Below are 10,938 nucleotides of genomic sequence, written 5' to 3' on the forward strand. Positions count from 1 at the left end.
TGCATGGGGGAAGGGCAAATGTTGCTGAGTAGCACCAATTCAAACAACTTCTGATTGAAGTAGTGGGAAGCGTGCGGTGTGTGTGTGTGTCTGTATGTGTGTGTGTGGGGGGGGGGGGTTGGGTGAGGGGTTAGGAATGGTTAAGCACCCATTGAGAGGCTAGTGGACCCAGATAATTTATGTAAATGCCTAGTTAAGTTTGTTATGCAGAGATTCGGGAAGTCTCATTGAAAAGAAAACAGCTGTTATGGGTTGAATTGTATGCCCCTTCCCCCTCTCCCCTCCTAGTACTGCAGAATGTGACTTTATTTGGAAATAGGATCATTGCATCATTGCAGATGTAATTAGTTAAGATGAGGTCATTTCAGAGTAAGGTGGGCCCCTAATCCAATATGACAGGTGTCCTTATAAAAAGGAGAAATTTGGACAGAAACAGATACACATAGAAGGAAGACACAGGGAAAAGATGAGCATCTACAAGCCAAGGAGAGAAGCCTGGAACAGATCCTTCCCTCACAGCCTTCAGAGAAAACCAACACAGCCAATTTCTATTTCACAGTTCTAGCCTCTTGAGCTGTGTGACAATACATTTCTGTTGTTTGAAGCCTGTGGTCCTTTGTTAACAGCAGCCTGAGCCAACTAACATAGAGGATCACACAATAGCAGAGTGCATGGATCTTGGAGGCAGTGCACAGATCCTGGATCCACCCCTCACTAGCTATGTGGCTTTGGTTAAGTCATTCAAAAACTCTTTAAAATTGTCAACTTCCTTTTCTCTAACATGTAGATAATCAGGAGTGATATTCAAGATATTTAACAGCCCATTAGGTGCGCTACGGAGGCTGCTGAACCCTCCCGTGGCCACTGGAGGGTGACTCTAGGTCCATTCATTCTTAAAGATTCATTCCAGTCTTGGGTGGCAAGACAGACACTGAGCATGTATCTGCTGAGGTGCCATCAACACATTAGCCAGGGTTCTGTCTACTCCTTTAGAGTTGGTCCAATCAGGCCAGGGAGACGCATGACCACTGTGGAGGGAGCACTCAGGGCTCTCTACCCCTGATAGTGCCCACCTGGGTCTCTCCTGGGCTGGGGTGTTCAGTGGGGAAGAGGTATGAAGTGAGGGGCTCATTCAAGGGATACAGAGAAGCTGTAAATTACCAACCTATATGGAAGCATTTTAATATTTCAACAATCAACCAGGCTTCCCTGACTTTCACCTGCTGAATAGCAGGCCTGTGATAATTACAGATATTTATACAGTTTTGTGAAGATTAGATGAGATGACACGTGTCAAGTGCTTAGAAAAATGCCTGGCATATGACAATAAATGCTAGTTTACATTATTATTGAGAAGAATGGTACTTCAATGGAGCTCAATTTATTAAGCATTAATTAAGCACCTATGACATACTGGCACTAGCCCAGGCATTAGGAATACAGAAATGAATGTGGCATAATCCCTGCCCTCAAGGAGTTTATTTTTAGCAGAGCTAAGATACTCTTTTCTACTTCCCTGCTTTTCATAATAAAGGGAGATGAGGGTCTTTCAGTATTTCAATGCCTAGCACTGCTGGTTCCACCTTTCTATTCACACTAGATGCCTCCATGCATTCCTCATTTGAGTATTTCTTTAGGGACTTGCTATGTCATGGTTTGGCTTAAGTGATCCCTGATTTGGTAGGTTTTAAAACAAACAAACAAACCAAAAAAAAAAAACAAATAAACAAACGAACACTTGTACTGGGGCCTGAATTCAATTGATTTTATTTCCATTAAGATAAAAAATGTCAGGCTTAAAAGTGAGTTCTGGAATTGACATAGAGTCACTTCTACCATATCCTTTGGTAGAGCCAACTTGGACCTCCAGCCCAGACAAGTCTTCAGAGGACCCCAGCCCCAGCCTCCATCTGACTTCTACCTGGGAAACTCCACCTGAGCCCAGTCAACCCACAAAACCACAGGAGACAGTGATAAATTAATATTTAAGCCACTGGTTTGGGGCAGTTTATTGAATAGCAAGAATACCTGCCTAGTATTCTTTTTCCACACAGGGCATCCAAAGGATAATTTGTGGTAAAAATCAGAAGTGCTGCTATCGTAGCTTGTCTCCAAAGCTGGGAACCATTAAATTTTCCTCTCCCTGCATGTGACTCCATTTCAACTCCATCTAGAAGTGGAGTCTATTTATCTGCCCTCTTGAATCTGGCTGGCTTAGGAGGAACTGTGACCGAAAGGATATGGTAGAAGTGACTCTATATCAATTCCAGAACTCACTTTTAAGAGGACTGGCAACTTCCACTTCGCTGTGGTCTGAATGTCTCTGTCCCCTCAAAATCTATATGTTGAAATTCTAATCCCAAGGTGATGGTATTAGGAGATCCTTCGGGAGGTGATTAGGTCATGCATGCTCTGCCTTCGTGTCTTGGATTTATGTCTTTATTCAAAGAGACCCCAGAGAGCTCACCTTCCACCTCGTGAGATCACAGCAAGAAAGTGGCCATTTGGAAGTGGGTTCTCACTGGACACTGAGTCTGCCTGCATCGTGACCTTGAACTTCCCAGCCTCCAGAACTGTGAGAAATGCATTTCTGTTGATTTTAAGTTACCCAGTTCATGGTGTTTTGTTATTGCAACCAGAATGGACTGAGACACACTTCCATTCCCTGGAAGCACTTGTCCTTGGGCAGCTCCCTCTGGGAACCCAGGGGCCATGCTGTGGGAAGCCCAACAGAGAGAGAATGAGTAGGTGCTCCAGGGGACAGTCATCTGAGTTCCCAGCCGACAGCCAGCATCAACTACTAGCCATGTGAGTGAGCCGACTGGGACCTCCAGCCCAGCCATGTCTTCAGAGGACCGCAGCCCCAGCCTCCATCTGACTTCTACCTGGGAGACTCCACCTGAGCCCAGTCAACCCACAAAACCACAAGAGACAGTGATAAATTAATATTTAAGCCACTGGTTTGGGGCAGTTTATTGACTAGCAATAGACAACCAGAATTCTGCTCTTAGGAACCTCAAATATTGCCAACCCGTAAGCATTGTGAAAGAGGCAGGGCACGGGGAATCCAAAGTCTGGGCTCTCGCCATAGCTCTGTCCCTACAAGCTCTGGGACCTTTACCACTCTGGGCCTCTGTTTCTTCTCTTGTATAATAAGGGTCCAGACTGCTAAGATTCCTCACACTTCTAACGCTCTATGGCACTGTAAGCTCTCTTGGATGATATGAGTATCACCTTCACTAACCTTTTGTACAGAGTTCCATTCAAATGGAAAATTCTGCTTTTATTTCATAGTCACCGATCTTCAAGGTCATCGGGCCCAATCTGCTCACGGTATAGATGAGGATAAGTCACAGAGAGGTGAAGATGTCCCAGCTTGCACACTCCCTGCTTCTACCTAGGCCCCCTTTCTAAAGTTCTTGTCCAATTACTCCTCCCTTCACTTTGGAAAGGGGTCATTGCTTCCTCGTTTTTAAACGCTCTGCCATTTGTGAGTAAACTGGCCAAAGGGTGCTTTCTGTGCCTCTGTGTCTTTGATCTTGCCCCGTCCCAGCTTTCCACATGGACCTACCTGGTTTTTCATTTTCTGAGGTGTTTTTTTTTCTCTCTCAAAGTTTTTTCTTTTATTGTTTTTTTTATTATGGAAAAATAGATATAACATAACATTTGCCATTTTAACCATGTTAAGTGTACCAAATGGATCTAGCTCCCACGGTCCATTCCTGGCCCTTGAAGCCTGGGTGACATCCTAGCTGAAGAGGCCGGTCCTGGAGCATTTCTCTGTGTTCCTGTAGAGCTCAGCTGCTTGAGGCTGCTGGACAAAGAGCCTCGAGGACAGAGTCAGGTCCAAGCCTGGTTGTCATCCCCATGGCCCAGCTCAGCGTACAAATGCTCAAGAAACGTTTGCTGTGCTTTGGCTCAGTTGGTTGGAGTGTCGTCCTCTTCACCGAAAGGTTGAGGGTTCCATTACGGGTCAGGGCACATAGCTAGCTTGTAGGTTTGATTCCCAGTTGGGGCTTGTACAGGAGGCAACCAATTGATGTTTCTCTCTCTCTCTCCCTTCCCCTCTCTCTAAAATCAATAGGGTGAGGATTTACAATTTTTTTTTAAAATTTAAAAATAAAAACACAATTGTTTGTTAAGTGAATTAATGACCCTATAATGTTAAAAGAAAGCCTCCTAAGTCTCTCTTATATCACCTTAAGATTACTCCTCCTGTCTCGTGGGAATAAACAGGGTTCATAAATAGCAACCACTGTGTCACACGAGGGCCCATAAGGGGCACATATATGCCTCCTTCTCCAAAGGTGAGCTTCTCAGTGCAACAGCGGAGACATGATAGGCTCATAAATACCCCTGGTGACAGTCTCGTTTTAGAACTCACGTTTACTTGCCATGTTGTGTTTCTGTTAGAGAACAAAGAGAAATCTGCCCTTTGGTGACTGAATGAGGTCAAAGCATTATAATGGGTGTCACCAAGGGCTGACAAATTCTGCCCCACGAATGTAATAAAAATGAGCAGATCACTGCCATCCTTTGAAACACTCGCTCAAACATGCCTGTTTCAAACCCAGGCTGTGGGCTGCAGCTAACCACCTCTTTGTCTTCCTCCAGACCAGGCAAGCCGCACGCAGCAGCTCGGGGGCCCACAACTGTTTGGACATTGAAAGGAATCGCAGCTTTGGCAGAAAGTGAGAATATCTGTCTAATGGGATGAAGAGACAGTGAGACCCTTGGCCTGGCGGGTCTCTGCTGTCTTGAATCTCCTGTGTCACTGCAATTCCAGTTGCAGAGGGAGGCCTGGTCCAGAGAGGCTACCCCCACACTAAGAACAGTCCTCTTTGCTGTCACTGTCATGGTCATGGCCAGGCTGGAGAGGCTGCGACCCCCTGGGAGAGGCGCATCTTTAGATAAATGTCATGACCTGGTTTGAGGGGGGAAGATAAAAATCAGCCTTCAGTGCTGTGAAGGACAGGCTAATGGACAATAAATATTTTACCAGCTCTGGCCATTTATATGCAATGCCACCTTTTCACCCTCTCTAGCAAATTGTTTTCTTTGTTTTTTCTTTTTTTCCCCTCCCCAAGCCCCATTATTCTTTCATAGTGCAGAGGGGAAAACAACATTTCTGTCGCTTCTTTAGCCACTTCTGTGTACACAGTAGGTTCTAGTTAATGGTAATTTTCTTCTTCTTTCTCCCCTGACCCTCTCCACTGGATAAAAATTGCTCCCCCCGCCCCCCACCCCAAGACAAAAAATCAAACAGGAGGACAACGTAGGTGATTCTACTGTAGACGGCCATCAGACTTCTTTTTTTACCCCTTCCAGAGCGACAGGGTCAGCCCCTCTCTTGGCCTGAAGTTGAGGCCAGTGGCCCCCAAGGCGGCTGCTTCTATTTCCGGCTCCCCAAGTCCAGAGAGCGGTAACCTCGCCTCTGGGAGGGCCAGGCAACCTGCCCGCCGGCAGCTCCTGCCCGCAGCCTCTCTGCACCTACATTTCCATAAATTTACATCAAATTTGTGCTGAATCATATCCCCCCCATGCAGAAGAAATGAAATTCATTATCGATAAGTACAATAAATTTGAATAATCTGAGAGGCGAGTGACTTTCCCTGTCTCTCTTCCATTTAACTCCTTCCTTGGGCCACTGCTCACTCCACTCCCCCTGGAGCCTGAGTTGTCTTTCTCCCACCCACCCCTGCTTTCCCATTTCTCCCCCTGGTTCTTGATTTTCTGGCTTCTCATCAGGAGCCCTGGGCTATATCTCCCTTTGTCTTTTCTTTCCTATCTGGCCTCAGCGGGCAGATCGCCCTTTCCTGTAGGATCCCCCTCCTGGAACTCTTCCATCAGTAGAAGGAGCTGCCCCTCTGCTCCCCCTAGTCCCCACCCCTTGCCCAACACCCCAGCCAATCACGCCCAAGCCTGGGCCACCTCAGGATGACAATTGTGGGTCCCCAGCCTGCCAGGCTGTCATCAGCTCCACTCAGTCATTTTGAGCACCTCCTGGTGGTTCAGCGGGGAGTGGAACTTACTTCCACCCCCTGTTGCTGGGCTGATTGGCAGCCAGCGGGGCAGGGAGGCAGCAGCCAGCAACTGATTGTTTGTTGCTGGGCAGGGAGGGCTTAGTGCGGGCAGAGTGAGGGCCCAAGAGCTCAGGGGGCTAAGAGACAGAGGATGCTCTGAGTCAGGAACCAGGCCAGGATCCCCTGCCTGTCTGTCTGTTGTCTGGCTGCCAGCCCTGGGAGAAAAATGGATGAGGCCCTTTGCAGAGTGTCCCCAGGTAGGGGGAAGAGAGGAGGTTTATCTTTTATAGAATTGAGGCCAGTGGCCCAGGGGACCTCAGGTCTCCGGGCTCTGCAGGAAGCGTGACCGTGACCGCAGTGCACTGTGGCACCTGCAGGCCCCTGACCCCGGATGAGATCATGAACAAAGGAAGGCATTTAGCAACCAGCCCAGGGGGGCTCCTGGCAGGACCTGTCAAAATGGCCCTCCCTTGACAAGAGCAAGAATTGGGGACCTTGGCTCTCATGGAGCTAATTAAAAAAATCTGTATCTACCACTATAAACCACAGTCGTTATGAATCATTTTCTTCCCAGGCCCATCAGCCTTGGTTTCTTCATTCAGGCAGGAGAAAAGTGACCTGGGAAGGGAGTGGCCGTGAATACTGCCCAGTTGCATGGTTCAGAGAAAAACTGAGCCAAAAACCTCTCCTGCAGACTTGCTTCGTTTCCTTTAATGAGAACTCTGACATTTTTGCTTGGGCAGCCAGAATTTGAACTGAAAATACTGTCGAGAGAAGTTGTGTCAAATGCTTTAGGGTTTTCCCTGGTGTGTCTGGGGCTATTGAGACTTGGCCAGAGTCAACCTGCAAATCAGTAGAAAACCTGCAACAAGAGGCTCAGGTTTGTAACAAAAAGTTCACGTCGCCCCTTTCCCAGTCTCTCCAGAGATTTCTTTTTTGTTTTCTTTTGTTGTCATCAGTATCTGCTGGTTTAATGTCTTAGATCAAGCTATTTTTGGAGTTTCCACATCTAAACCCCTCTCCAACATTTGAAAGTGAAAAGCATCATTCAAAAGCATCCAAGCACTTTCTTCTACCACTATAGGTGCATAGAAATAAATAAATAAAACTGGCCCTGGGGCTACGAATCTATATGGAAAAATTGGGTCCCTAGAGATTTCTCAGGGAGCTAAGGGAACATGAAAATAGAGGCTAAAAAATAAATGAACAAGCAAAACAGAAACAGATTCATAGATACAGAGAACATAATGATGGTTGCCAGAGGGGAGAGGGATTGGGGGGCGGGGTGAAAAAGGTGACGGGATTAAGAAGTACAAATCAGTAGTTACAGAATAGTCACGGGGATGTAAAGTTTAGCATATGGAAGATAGTCCATAATCCTATATAATAAAAGGCTAATATGCAATTGACCAAATGGCAGAACAACTGGTCGCTATGATGCACACTGACCACCAGGGGCAGATGCACAACGCAGGAGCTGCCCCCTGGGGGTCTGTGCAATCCCACAGGGGGAGCGCCACTCAGCCAGAAGCCGGGCTCATGGCTGGGGAACGCAGCGGCAGTGGCGGGAGCCTCTCTTGCCTCTGTGGCAGCCCTAGGCCATCAGTCGGACATCCCCTGGGGGCTCCTGGACTGCAAGAGGGTGCAGGCCCGGCTAAGGGACCCCCCTGAGTGCACAAATTTTGTGTACTGAGCCTCTAATACAAAATAATATTGAATGTCAACTGTATTTGAAAAATAAAAAAGAAATAAACCCTTCTAAGGTGGGCTTTCAAAATATGTAATTGCTATTAATAGCACTTTTATTTTACATTTACAAAAGGGTAGAAAATATAGGATAAACACACCAAAGTAAAAAATCAACACCCCTCCCAAATAAATGCATAGAAAAATGTGAGAAATTAGCTAAAATATTTATAACAATTTACCCAGGCCATGGGAGATTTTACAAGCTTCTTTCTACAGCAAATACAATGAAATTTAACTTTAAAACAAAGGAAGGAAGAAAATAGAGGCTAGAGTCACGTGTTAATACTTAATTCCAGGAGGGAAATTCAAGTCAAGGGCAGCTGGTTTTAAACTGGTTCTGTGCAAATGGACCGTCGGATGAAGCATTTAATGTACTGCTTTCATCAGAGGTAAGGAGAGTTGGTCAGCAGTTTTCTTTATTTTTCATTTTTTTAAAGAAAAAAGCTAACCAACAATATAATTAGCTTTGTTTTCGTCAGCCTGGGCTGCTCTTGATGAGGTGTCTAGAGGCCTTCTGGTATAGGTGCCTAAAAGCTTAAATGGCATTTAATTATTATTATTACTCAATGTCAGGCTCCATAAATGAAAAGAGATAAAAAAGAATCGCTCGCAGCAACACTGCCTTGGTTTGTGATTTCATCACATCTCAGAAGCGAGGCAGGTTCAAGCTGGCAGGTGGGGCATGAAACCTCTAAGGAGGACCCAGTTCCTGGAGATGCTGTTCAACTGAGCTGGAAGTTTCTCCAAAGGCTGGGGAGGGAAGAGGCCTGCCACTCTTTGATTTTCCTTCCCAATTTTATATTTGTTTTTAAAAAATATATTTCTATTGATTTCAGAGAGGAGGGGAGAGGGAGAGAGAGATCAACGATAAGAGAGAATCATGGATCGGCTGCCTCCTGCATGCCCCACACTGGGGATTGAGCCCGCAACCCAGGCATGTGCCCTGACTGGGAATTGAACCCTGACCTCCTGGTTCAAAGGTCAATGCTCAACCACTGAGACACACCGACTGGGCCCTAATTTTATTTTAAAATACCTTAAACACTGGCTGACTTACTTCAGAGAAGGAAAGCAAATTGGAGAAATGACTTCGCACAAAGGTACGTGGCCTCTAATGTAAGAGTCCTTGGCAGCTGACGGCCTGAAGTATCAGTGACCGTTGCCAAGGGGCAGCGGTACTGAAAGCCTCAGCTAAACGTGGTAACTGGAAGGGGCAGGCTGCTTTCCCACCTGAATGCCAGCTGAGAGCAAGGCACAGGCAGCGGAAGGCAGATGGACCAAGTTATGTCCACTCTTCCTACAGTCTATTTCATCGACAGGTCAGAAGGAAACCAGATGGTTTGCCAGAGGGCAATATATTGGCAGACAGTACCTGCTTCTTAGCATGAGACATCAGGCTGTTAAGAACAGGAGCTTGGCGCTGAGTTAACCCTAGATGTTCAGTTCAGGGATGACCTTCTTTCCGCTTCCTTGGATTAAAAAGAGAATAGATTAGGTGGCCCAGCATGGTCAGAAGCCTTAGCTGCATTCTAGCTCCCTTTTTCTCCCCTAGAGCAAAACCTCGATGGTAAGGATTGCAAACCCCACAGGCCCCAGGACAGGGACTATGGTCTGCAATGCTATTGAACCCCGGGTGAGTATAGGATTTGTATACAACAGGCACAGAATAAAGGTGCTGACGGGCAGTCTCCTAGACCCTGGCCTGCCAGAATCTGTTGTAGAATCTTCTTTAGATGAGGACCCAGCAGGTCGGGATGCCAGGGGCTGTGGCTTTTCAAGTGCTGCCAGGGAGGCCATCCAGGCTCTTCAGCTACTGTCACCATTTGTATCAGTTATGTGTTGATCTATAGCAAACCCTCCCAAACATCACTGGCTTAAAACCACATCAGTTTATGTAGCCTGTGACCTGTGGGGCAGCAAACTGGGCAAAGCTCAGCTGGGTGGTTCTTCTGCTGGTTTCATCCACGGCAGCTGGGGGTCAATGGCCTCGCTCACATATGTGGCAACTGAGTTGGCCATGAGTCCCTCATCCTCCAGCAAGCTTTTCTGGGCCTGTTTCTATGGTGGGGATCACAGGTTCCCAAGGACATAAGCAAGGATAAGTCTGCACAGGTGTTTGCAGGCCTCTTTGTGTAGCACGTTTGCAAACATTGCATCAGCCAAAGCAAGTCACATGGCTGAGCCAAGGGTCAAAGTTACAGACAATGGCTGGGACACAGGCAGGAAAGTATTCACACCATTTTGCAAACAATCTACCACATCAACAAAACAAGGCCAACATCAGAGTCCCAATCTTTGCAACTCCCAGGGGTGATACTTCGTTGGTAGATTTCCAAGATGCTGAAGAGGGCCTATTGGAGCCAGATGTCCTAGTTGAATCTCTGCTTCCCCATCGGATAAATGGGGATAACATCTACCTCATAGGGTTGATCCAGGATCAATAGGGGCTAAAAGTAATAAATAAATATTGGCAGTGGTGATTGACACCTGTAAAATGGGTTCACAGCTTCTCTCAACCTACCTGCTCATCTCCACAGGCAGGCAGGGCTGTGCAGGTACAAAAGGCTCACTGTTGGGGATGGTCCCCGAGAGGGGTTTAGGTGGCACAGGAAAAGCACCTTGAATGACAAACTCCTGTGAGACTCACCTGCCCTGCCACCAGCTTTCAGTCCTTCCTCTGACTTAGAGGAAGTCTCAGTTTGTCCGGGATACGTCTTAACCCCTCTCCTGCCAAGTGTTAAGCATCACGCTCAGCTTTTGGACCTATTTAGAATTCAATATCATTTTACTGTTCACTTTTACATGTTCTTTCTATTTATAACAGCTGGTCATTTAAGAAATAAATATAAATAAACCGTAGTAGCTTGAAAAACAATGTTAAATATAAAACACGTGGTTCACTCATTCAGATGTTCAACAAATCTTTGTAGAATGTGCTTTACATCAGAGAGCAGAGCCAAGCCCGGTGGGGCTGGAAGAGAATCGTGGGGGGGCTGATGGAGGTCCGGAAAGGGCAGGATTTGGGGATGCGCTTCTTGTGGGAGACACACAGGTGCCTGCCCAGCCCTCCTCCTGCCCTGCAGAGCAGTAGTGCTGGGGTCAGGGGTTACCTCCGGGCTGAGACCCGGCCGCCCCTTCCCTAGAGCCCGGGGCTGGCCGGGGGCGG

The sequence above is a fragment of the Myotis brandtii genome, unplaced genomic scaffold (genome assembly GCF_000412655.1).
Source record: "Myotis brandtii unplaced genomic scaffold, ASM41265v1 scaffold525, whole genome shotgun sequence".
Taxonomy (NCBI): Eukaryota; Metazoa; Chordata; class Mammalia; order Chiroptera; family Vespertilionidae; genus Myotis; species Myotis brandtii.